We start from the raw sequence: 11,331 nt of genomic DNA, 5'->3' as shown, positions 1-11,331 counted from the left end.
ACAGCTCATCATGCAAATTACGCAATAGTTCTATGAAAACGGAAACGCAGTCTGCACCACGGTAAATATGTTTTTTCGAGACATACGAATCGCACGAGTGTATGACGAGGAGACAGAAGGATGAAGGGATGTGTTCCTCGTAGACATTCCCGCCTCCCGAACACGGTGATAGTACACTCTCAAAGTCGTATACACAGTAGAAGGGAACTTCCGACATCAAATGCTCTCCGGCAAACGACAGTGTCTCACCCTTCTTTGGAAAAATAGTCTTGGACACTTTTTGTTGTTTACACATTAGTAGATGATCGGCGAGTACACCCGGGGTGGTGAAACCCATCGTACATCGTTTGCAGTTAAAATAACCAGGTGGTGTGAACAAAGCATTGAAATTAGTAATGAGTACAAAATGGAAGTCAATCAGCAGTAATTCGACATGCTTCTTGCACTGGTCGTTAACAACCTTAATCGGGTAAACATATTTTTCATCTTTGTCATAACCATATACGTTAATGCTCACATCGTTCTGGTTCTCAAACATTTCTACATCTTTCGGGAACACTACAGGAAATGTCTCTGGAAATACGTATTGAGACAGGTATGACCTGTAGGATGAAGCTCTGCGTCTGTAAGAACCCTTTGCAGGATGTAGACCGGCAAGTACGCAAAATGCGAAACACATGTTCTGTTCACTATCCTCGTGAAGGTCGACAGTCAGAAGACACCGACACTTTTTTTTCAACTCGTTTGGCAATTCAAAGTCGGCACATCCAATGAGCTGTTGTGCGAGACGACCGACATGAAGAATGCAGGCGTGAATTCGGAATAAGAAAAATTCCGATCCTTGCATTTCAAGCTTTTCTAAATTGTTGGTGACTTCAGTGCCTACTTCAATGACAGCACGTTCTACGTCTCGTTCCGACCACAGCGTATGCACACTCGAAGGAATAAATTGAGTGACAAATATGATCTCATCCTCAGGCGTATGTCGACCGAGTTCCGCCTTCAGCAAAACATAAAAGCGTAACGGAAATCCGAAATGTCGAAGTACACTGGCAAGGTAGCGTCCGTTTTCATGAAAGAATGTGCTGACATCCTGCCCGTCGTCGTCTCTGTCATGTAGATGAAGCTCATAGCGGTTGGTATAGTTGCGGAGCGTACAGAGTGTCTCACAAAATGGGATACAGGGTGTTGCAAGGTTATGAACGTTAGCCAGATGAATTTGAAGTCCCAGCGCTGTTGTGTAGTGCTGCCGATCGGCCAGAGGACAAAGGTGGCATGTCACCATTTCTTTTTATTTTTTTACTCGGATTGACCGAACACGATGTCTGGCGAAAGAAGACGTTTCCCGTCTTTTCCAACTCGCTCTTTCTTCTCCATCCAGAGTCCGCTCGTGTTCCTCATGTCTTCGATGTCTTGAGTGCTTAGTTTATGAAACCGAGCTGGGAGGAACACCTTTACGTGCTCGTGATCCTTCATAATTTCTACGTAGACCGCCTCGCCATACCTCGTTTCAATTTTGTTAACATCAACCACATCATACTTGATGTTTTTAGGAATTGTCGCCATTTTTTGAAACTCTCCACATTTCTTTAGCTTGTCAAGTTTATGCAAGATTGACGAAGACATGATGCTTACTTGTACACTGATGCAATGATGACGACGATGATCCTTCGGACACGTTGGACCGGCTGAAAACAAAAGGAGCACATGTTAGAACACTGCAAAATATTTCATCATTCTGAACACCATACCTCCTCAGAAGGAGGTTCGAGAGTGAAGGAGCTGAGCGTCAGACAGTTCTTATATAAGAAGTTGCCAGCATGGCAACCTTGAGGAGTCTTCTTTTTTTTACATCGTCAACTCTGCAGTCGAACCTACCTTTGCAGTTTGCTTTTTTTTTCCCTGCACTTTGCAAGCACGGACTTGTTTATCTAACGAAACGTATCTTGACCAGACTTCATTCCCTTGCACGAAATGACAGTGATAGCACCTTTTAGGTTCGTGACGCCTGCCTCGGTGTCAATTTCAGAGGCTAGTCAAAGTGGGAAATCCACCTTCGTGGCAGACTAGTTAAACACAGAGCTGTCCTCTTTGACAAACCGTTCAAGCAAATATGGTATATCTATCTTTATAAGCAGCCGGTATTCGATACCCTTCCTGTCCAGTAAATTTCAGTCAAGACATCCCTGCAGATCCGGAGAATTATAGCCACTCATTATTTATATTTGACGACTGTTTAGCCGACCGGCAAAGACTCAAAGAAATCTGCAAATTTTATATCGCCGGGTGTCACCACCTGTCAATCACGGCTGTGTTCATCTCGCAATACCTGTTCGTCAACGACCCTTTGTATCGCACAATACAATTCAATCGCACGGCTCTCGTTTTATTTCGTTCACCACGCACTACAGACCAGCTGCGTATGCTGTCCAGGCAGATTTTCGGGCGAAATGATTTGTTGCCCACGATATATAAAGATGCCTGTCAGAAACCATACTCATACTTAGTTATCGACTTGTCTCAACAGAGCAACGATCACTATAAGGTGTGGACCAACATTTTCCCGGATGATCACAGACAGATCGTATACAGGTCATGAAAAGGCTTAACAAACACATTTGTTTCCTTCGTATGATCGCTGAAGCAAAGACAGGGGAAGATCGTTACAACCTGATTCACCATGCCAGCAGGGAACAGCTAAGAACAATCAGGGAGATTTGTATGAACCTCTGCAAAGGAAACATCGACGTACCGCCGAAAGTTAAAAAGCAATTGCAGCCTTTTGCAACACCCATTAGGACACTGGCTTCCAGGCAAGACCGTGCAGATGTGAAGAAAGTTAAACAGATTCTTCATCAGTCCGGCGGGTTTTTGCAATTTTTGTTGCCACCCTTGTTAGGTCTCGTTTCAAGTTTAGCGGGCAAAAGCATCGCAAAAGCAATCGGCATTTAAATAATGCAGAAATACGAGCTTGTTCCCTGTCGGGAGAGCACTATTCCGTCGATATTGAATAAACAGGAGCCTGATGATATCAAGGCCAAGGAGATCATCCAGTACTTGCACAAGCTATTGCATCCTCCCGTGAACACATTAAGGCAGCCTAGTGCAGCAGTGAGGAGACAAATCCTGTGGCATCGACAAGAGGGCAGACACAGATTCAAGCAGGCGAGGAGGAAGATGCCATCGTTAATTTTATGAGCAGCGGCTACAAGATGAGAGCAAGCCAATTACTGCGTTTACTAAAACCCGTGCTCAGCTGGAATAGTAAAACGTTTGAGCTCATTGTCAATGGTCAACAAATACCAAATACCAACGTTGTAGACCTTGTTTATTATTTGGTCACAAGAGCGCGAAATGTGTGGCAACCCGCGTATCTCGAGAGGATCCTACCACTATTGGCCAAGCTAAATATACCGACACTTATCGTACATCCATCTCGACTTGAAAAGGAGACTGCAGAGCCATCAGCCAGTAGTCCTACGTTCACACCTGAGACACCTCGTCGACGCATTTCTCCGGTTATCACAAGAGCGGCTAAGAGACTTCGAGAATGGAACCAGTATTGAGCAACAGGAACACTGTGGTTACCTTCGGGACGAAAACATTCTGGCGCATTTTCCCGCACGACACAGGAAGACGGCCCTCGCCATTCTGCAGATGCTAAAGACCGTATTTGCGATAGATGAAGATTATCTGTCATTCTCGCGTTGTTCCAAGTAGTTCCGTCATCGAGCTTATAAAATACGAACTGCACAATCGAGCGCCCTCTTGGTACAAAGGTGACGTGGCAGCCGTTATAAATGCCTACTTGTCATTCGACGGACTTCGTGTTCGTGGAAGAAAATTGTGCTAATGGCTGCTTACGTGGACGTATACCATCCTGGTGCTCTAGGTGGTGTTCAACGACTCGCACGAGCGATCGGTGAAAAGCCGGCGAAGGTTGCCAAGTTTCTGGAAACCAGTGATGTGTACTCTCTCTTCAGAGAACTTAAGCGACCACGTCAGTTCTGGAAGACCATCGTTTTGGGTGTGAAGGATATATTCCAAATAGATTTGAAAGACCTTCAGAAACTGTCGAGATACAACAAGGGTTTTCGCTATCTTTTGTTTTGTATCGACGCATTTTCTCGTATGCTTGCTGTAGTGCCTGTGCAGAATAAACGAGCAGCGGAAATTATACGTGGACTGAGACTCGCTTTTAGACGTACTGGGACTCCGAGACTGATTCATTCAGACAGAGGTACAGAGTTCACCAATAAGTCAGTCGGAGCATTTTTAAAATCAAAAGGGATATCTCTCTTCCACTCTAATTCAAATACGAAAGCAAGTATTGCAGAACGATCTATTCGCAGTCTTATGACGCCACTTTATCGTGCTTTTGAATATCAGGGACATAAATCGTACTTGAAAATTTTACAGCCTCTGGTCAAAGCATATAATCATCGTGTTCATAGAACTCTGTCGGCACGACCTGTGGATGTCAACAAAGAAAATGAACATTTCTTTAGGCAAAAGCTCTATCCTACTCCGAGCAAACCCCCAGGGAAGCCACGTTTTCGCGTTGGCGACCTTGTCAGAATAGCAAAGTCTAGACACCAGTTAGTGAAAAGTTATCTTGGTTCGTTTACGAGTGAAATTTTTGTGGTGAGAGCAGTCAAGATTGGTTACCCGAATACCTATCTCTTAGGTGACCAGCAGGAAGAACCTATTGAAGGTCAATTTTATGCAAGCGAATTAACACGTGTGCAGCCTGGAAAGGGCCACCGCATTATAAAAAGACGCGTTCAGAACGGAAAGGTGCAGTACCTGTTGCAACCTTCTGGAAGCCGTAGAAGGACTTGGGTTCCGGAGAACTACCTGCCACCACCGACGACGAAATGACTGGCGATCACTGGTCCGATGTCGAACAGTCAGCCAACGCTGGCGGTTCCCGGTCCCAATCGGGTGATGATGTGTGCGGCATGCGGGACGTTACCCAGGATCACCAACTCCAAGGAAAATGTCGCCGTCCTCATACCTGTTGGAATGACATGTTAGAATGTGGTTCATCGAAGTCAACGGACGACACAGTGCTCGTCGCAGCATTTAAGATAACCAGAGACATTTTCCTGTTCCAGTCCCTGCCTCTGAACCTTCCCGCGAAAAAGACTGTGTGGGAGTCTTCAAAAACAATGTATGCCAGGGTACACAGGAAGTGTGAGCACCTATCCGACCACCCGTTCGACCTGGTCTCCGAATGGGGAAGACAGATGAGCTCCATATTCAGCTATTACGGTGATCGTGACGTCGACGTAATGCAACTGGTGGCCGAAAGTCTATGTATCATGTACTACGCAATGAAGACTGGCTACCATTACCTGGCTGTGTACATAAACGACATGACAATTGACCTGTTGCAAAATAGGTTGTCACCCAAAGACGCTTACCAATAAATACTGAAATCCATGACGAGTTGTCTCATTTTACTGTAGGTCGTCATGGTAAATAGATGTCCGGAGATGTTCTGCTACACCTTGTCCTTTCTGAGTGCTGTTTCCCTGTTCGTTTTCGTAGCTACAACAGAATTTACAAAACCAACACTGAAACAGGGAAAATGCACTACCGTGACTCAGATTGACCATAACATCTACGTCCACCGATGTCCAGCTGCAGTAACTGCCGTACGCCTTTGGGTCAGCAATGGTCATCCGACGAGATACGGAGTAAATCTGTCGCAAAATGATACACGTCAACTATGGCATTGCTTGAAAGAAGCAAATGTCGCGCACAATTATTATAACTTCGAGTGCTCGAAGCTATGTGAAATAAGCTTCGAACCCAGGCAAGTAATAGAACGATGTCCCGGCAATGTGTACAATATTGCAAGACTCGTTGGGAATGGAAAGCACAGCGGTTACGGTATCACTCTTTCGAAATCGGCTACCATGTCTCTGCTGTCTCATCTGAGCGAAACAATAAAAAGAATTTAAAACAAATACATGCCCGCATTTCATTTAGCTATAAGATACACTGTAACACAAGAATGGTTTGAAATACTCACATCACTTGGCTCTTACGTGGCACACTCACTGCTGGAAGCTCGTACGTCGCAGACAGCGTATACCACCGCTCGAAAATGCATCTTGCGAGGGCGATAACGTTTTCTTTTTTGTGTGTGTGGTTGGTGTTCCCAAAGAGCGTTTGGAAAAAGCCAGACGGGTGTTTTGCGGTTGTGTTATTATACCAAAAGAAGAAGAAAAAAGAGCACGTCGGCAAGAGGTATCGCATTTCACATGCTGCTCCTGCGAAAGGAGAAGCTGTCCACGATGCATTCACGTGATCCTTCCTTCCCTTGAAATAAAACAAAAATGAAGGGTCTTATAAGCTAGCTGTCGACGACTGAGACCGATCAGACCTTCATCGACGACGCAACTTTGAAAGGATGTGAGTATACCTCTTGTCTTTATGCCTTTTTTTTTTGTTATTTTTATTTCGAAACCATCACAGCTGGTAACCGCAATACGTAGTCATGCAATGCTTCTCGATTCGTTGTATGCTGTTGTCGCAATGCGCAACACAAGTTTGGAAATGCGTGTGTATAGAACACCTCTATTTCATAGTGATTGTTGTCACTGGGTTATTTACTTCCAAATGTCGTACTCCAATGCAAATGCATGACACAGTATCAGAGACATATCGGAAAGTGGAAAACGTTAACCGATTCTTTGATAATGCTGCTTGTTGTTGTTGCGTGGCACCTGATCGAGGTTTGAGTCATCCTAGACTTTGTCCTGATTGAGAAGAGCATTCACAGGATGTTTCGTTTTCCCTTTGTTTTTGCAGATTGCTTCTGTACAAGGATGAAGTCAAGCAAGACTCTGGTAATTTGTAACATATCTTTCGGTAGCTGAATAAAAGAGTAGTAAAATAATGTGCTGAAATAAAAAAGGCAGTGTTGTCTGGTCTCTGATATACATCATTATTTGAGTGTACTTATCACAGTAGCATGGGGGGAAAAATCATGCTGTGACGTGGCATCCATTTTTTGTCAAATGAAACCGAAAGTACAGACGGTCAAAAGCTTGAAACTAGAGGGACATCTGGTAACCATTCAAAAACCCGCGTTGACGTTGTCACATGTCACAGCGAAACTAGCGTACTGCGGTTTGAAACCGAAATTACAGTCGGTCAATAGCTTGAAACCAGAGGGCATCTGGCAACACCTAGGAATTCGAAACTGAAACCAGAACTACACGTGGAGCAACCAAGCTTGGCGTCCATTCATTTAAAACCGAAACCGAAACTACAGAAGGCCAAGGCTTGAAAACTAGAGGGCGCTCGGTGGGAACCGAAACTACCTGGCGCTCTGACGCGGCAACCAAACTAGGTGACGGACTGACGTCAACCCGATCGGAAAAATACTATTAAATGTCATCAGATGTTATTGCCTGTTATTAAATGTCATTTGTGTGTTATTACATGTCATTTGCATGTTATTACATGTCATTGCGTGTTATTAAATGTCATTAAACGTGCATCCAGGTGCCCATCAAACACTATCGACACGTGAGTTCACATTGTTTACCTGAGTTAACCGTTACCTTATCCTGGCGGCGCATGTTATTGAAACCTGGGAACCCATTGTTCACACTATCGATACATGATTTCCATTGTTTTCTGATATATCTTATCGTGCGTGTGCGTGTCGCATGTAACCTGAGCGGCCCATTGTTACCAAGTGCTATATCTATCACTACTGGAGACGTATCCACTGTCATTAATGCTTATTTATCGCTTGATACTGTTCGGATTGACAACAAGACAAAGAAGAAACAGATGACTGCAAATTAAAATGACTGCTTATTATGATACACAACACAATGGGAACTTTGGCGGAGTGGAGAGACTTGCTCGAGTCATTGGGTGAGAAGAAAGGGAAAGTCGCCAGGTTTTTGGGGATGGGTAATGTCTATACTCTTCACAAGAAACACAAACGACCTGCGAAGTTTAGAAAGCGAAGTTAAAGCAGTACAATAGTGGTTTTTGTTATCTATTATTCTGTATAGATGCCTTATCTCGTCTTCTTGCTGTAGTACCTATCCGCAATAAAAGGCCTCCCGAAATAATACCTGCTTTCAAACTTGCATTCAGACGTATCGGTGTGCCAGTGTTATTGTGCACAGACCGCGGCACTGAGTTCACCAGTAAGCATGTGCGAGAGAGAAAAATACGCATTTTCCATACACACTCTGACAAGAAAGCTGGGTCGTCGAACGCGTTCAAAGAACTATGTCTACCCTGTATTGTGTCTTTACACAGCAAGGTCACAAACGATACATTAATGTTTTACCTCAAGTGGTGAAAGTCATAATCACCGTATTCATAGGGCGCTCTCAGCAAAGCCAGTGGATGTAAATAAAGGCAATGAGCGCATTTTTCAGAAAAGTCTCTTTCCCACTGTGGCAGAGCCTCCGAAAAGACCGTGTTACAAAGTTGAAGAACTTGTATGAATTGCCAAGTACAGACACCAGCTGGTAAAAAAACATTTGGGGCCCTTTACAAAGAAGCTCCATGTTATACGAGCAATCAGACTTGTTCATCCAAATACGTACTCCCTTCGTGATCTATAAAACGAAGATATACTCAGTGAGTTCTATGAGGAGTGAAATTGTGAGAGTGAGTGAGGGGCCAAGGGTAGAGTGGATTATAAAAAGACGAATCCGAGATGGAAAGCTTCAGTACCTTGTACGCTGCAGTGGCAGCACAGAGAAAAATTGGATTACAGAAGACTACCTTGCATGAGTGATTATGCCTAAGCAAGAGAAATGCAGCAACATGACAAGGGGGTCCGATGTTGGGAGTCAACCTTCGTGAGTCACCTTCAGATAGCGAGGAAGAGGGACATGACGAGTGTGGCAAATGGAGGACGAGCCCGTTTCAGATGCGATCTCCATGCCACTTGAAGCACAGGGGCTGGGACGAATTGGCAAAACATGGAATGACAGAAGTAAAGCGAACACCACTAGTGGAAGCCTTCAAGACTCCTTTTCCAAGAAGTGCCTCAAAACCCTACGACCTTTGCGACTTGGGGGAACAGCAAAAGCGATCTTTCTGCAAATCACCATGGACTACTTACCTCCACTGCAGTCACCTTTCACCTACTCGCATAGGAATGACCCCATGATATTGCCACAGAAAGTCTTTGCTACATCAAGGCTGCCACAAAGCAAGGGCAGTCAACTTTCACCTACTCGCATAGGAATGACCCCATGATACTTGCCACAGAAAGTCTTTGCTACATCAAGGCTGCCACAGAGCAAGGGCATCATTCAACAGCAAAATTTATAATGCTCCTGGTAAGTGACTTTTTGAAGCACTAAGTTCACTTGTAACGATAATTGATTTCAAATAAAGTGTACCTACTTCCCAGATTATTCTCACTTTATCCAAAGTAGTCAGAATGGAATGGATATGCTGTTTGTTTCCTGTGGTCTCTCATATAATTTATCGTGGGGGTGTGGTGTAATCGCCATTGTTGGCCACACAGAAGTGGGCGTTGTCACGACTATAGCCAAATTATTATCGTGATTTTGCGAACTGACCAAGCCTCCTGCCTATCCTGCACTTCAGCAAGGCAACTGTAGTCAAGAGACACCACTAGAAAGTCATGTTTATGCCCACGTGTGCCATCCAAACTCATCAATCCTTGCCATTTCAGTCTGGGACCACTACGTCAAGTCAAACCGTTTGAGCGTTACACTCACGTGAAACGAAACAAGACAGCTGCACGAATGTCTGAAACCGACGAACGGAACTGATACCTTTCATGATCACGTGTACATTCAAGTCTGCTGCTTATGCGATGAACGAGAGATGGCACTTCAAACGTGTCCAGGTGGTACATGTTCCAAGGTATATCTAAACTGGTAGCGAAAACAAGCGAAAATACCAAATCAGACCCATCGGCAAGGCTACCAGCAAGAAGCGCGAGCGATCCTGGGTGTTGGTAGTAGAGGTACGATCGTAAACAGGAAAACTTTACAACTTGGGCATGGCTTGTGTGTGTACTAATAGGTTATTCATAATTTCAATGTAGAAAAAACTTTCTGTTGCCCCACTCGTGTACATATATTCATCTACCGCGCGAGTACATTTCCGTGTCCTGCTCCCTTTGCGCATGTGTTACAGTGGGCGTGTTTATCCGTGCCGTGTGTCCGCGCATTGTAATACGGAGTTCGTACGCTTTTGAGTTAAACAGGGAGCGGCGTTCACATCTCGGAGCTTAAACGAAGAATTACACGTGTGAACATATAAATACAATGCATCCCCTGTCGCTGGCACCGCGAAAAAAAATTTCGTCATGGGACAAGCGGCCACGACAGCGTGAGTGTTAGCAGGAATCAGCTGTGCACCAACGATGCCATGTTTTGTTGCAATGTACCTATAATGGCCACTCATTGAATAAGTGCAAACGTCTAATCACTACGTGTACCTGTAGCTCTAAGTGAGAAATGGACCTTAAGTGAACCTTCCTAATTTCTGTGTGGTCATCACGATGCCCTTCAGTTTGGAGTTGTCTCAGTCTGTAATAACTGTATGTATTTCGAATTGATATGTTTAATTAAACCTGGTATGATTTATTTATCTGTATTCTCGTCTGGTGTTGTTGCCTGGGTGAGGAAAAGGGAGTACAACGGAAGGAGAGTGCGCGAATGTAAACGTGCCACGGCTAATTATGCACTACTTATTATTCATAGTGCTGACATCATCTCTGATGTCATTTATTTACAATTGTAGTAGTCCGCGCAACGGATGGATGGCGCTGGCCGTCTCTATCATGGCGTCATTTTGAAGACACAGGGGCCTATGGGACTTGCGCTACCTGTTTAGATATAGCTTGTATGTTCTCTCAGTCGAAAAATAGCCGGTAAGCTATCTGGCTCCGGAGTGACGCTATCAAAAGCAGCTACATTGTCATTGTTACAGCATCTGAATAAAAACGAACTACAACATATCACTCGTTGTTCACTGGAAACATAATGGCCATGCATCTGGAGTCAACTTTCCATTAGTTTGTGACGCAAACTTATTCAGCATTGGTGCCAGATGCTCAACCCAAGTGTAAATCATTGTTCTTTCATTTCCTTAATGATCTGCAAACGCGCGATGCTCCAGCCGTTTGTAAACGATTCAGTAAAAGTCCACACAAAACGGGCTGTTAGCGAAATCATTTTAACTTTGCAGCAAGTAGAATACAGGTGAGTAGTACTACTGATTAACTCTGCAGCCAGGAAATGACGTCATCAAGGACTTATGACGTCACTCCAGGCCGCAGTCGCTCCGCCCTCATAT

At 44.4% G+C, this 11,331-nt stretch overlaps 1 long non-coding RNA gene across 1 annotated transcript; it reads right to left on the bottom strand.

Moving 5' to 3' along the window:
* Positions 1-847: 847 nt before the first annotated feature.
* LOC135395989 (uncharacterized) lies at positions 848-4,905 on the bottom strand. The gene is made up of 3 exons (XR_010423234.1): positions 4,807-4,905; positions 1,636-1,688; positions 848-1,439 (listed from the first exon to the last, which is right to left on the bottom strand). It is a non-coding gene; the product is annotated as an uncharacterized LOC135395989 (long non-coding RNA).
* Between the last annotated feature and the right edge of the window lie 6,426 nt (positions 4,906-11,331).

This window comes from Ornithodoros turicata, chromosome 5 (genome assembly GCF_037126465.1).
Source record: "Ornithodoros turicata isolate Travis chromosome 5, ASM3712646v1, whole genome shotgun sequence".
NCBI classification, from domain to species: Eukaryota; Metazoa; Arthropoda; class Arachnida; order Ixodida; family Argasidae; genus Ornithodoros; species Ornithodoros turicata.
This window is presented reverse-complemented; position numbering and strand designations above follow the sequence as displayed.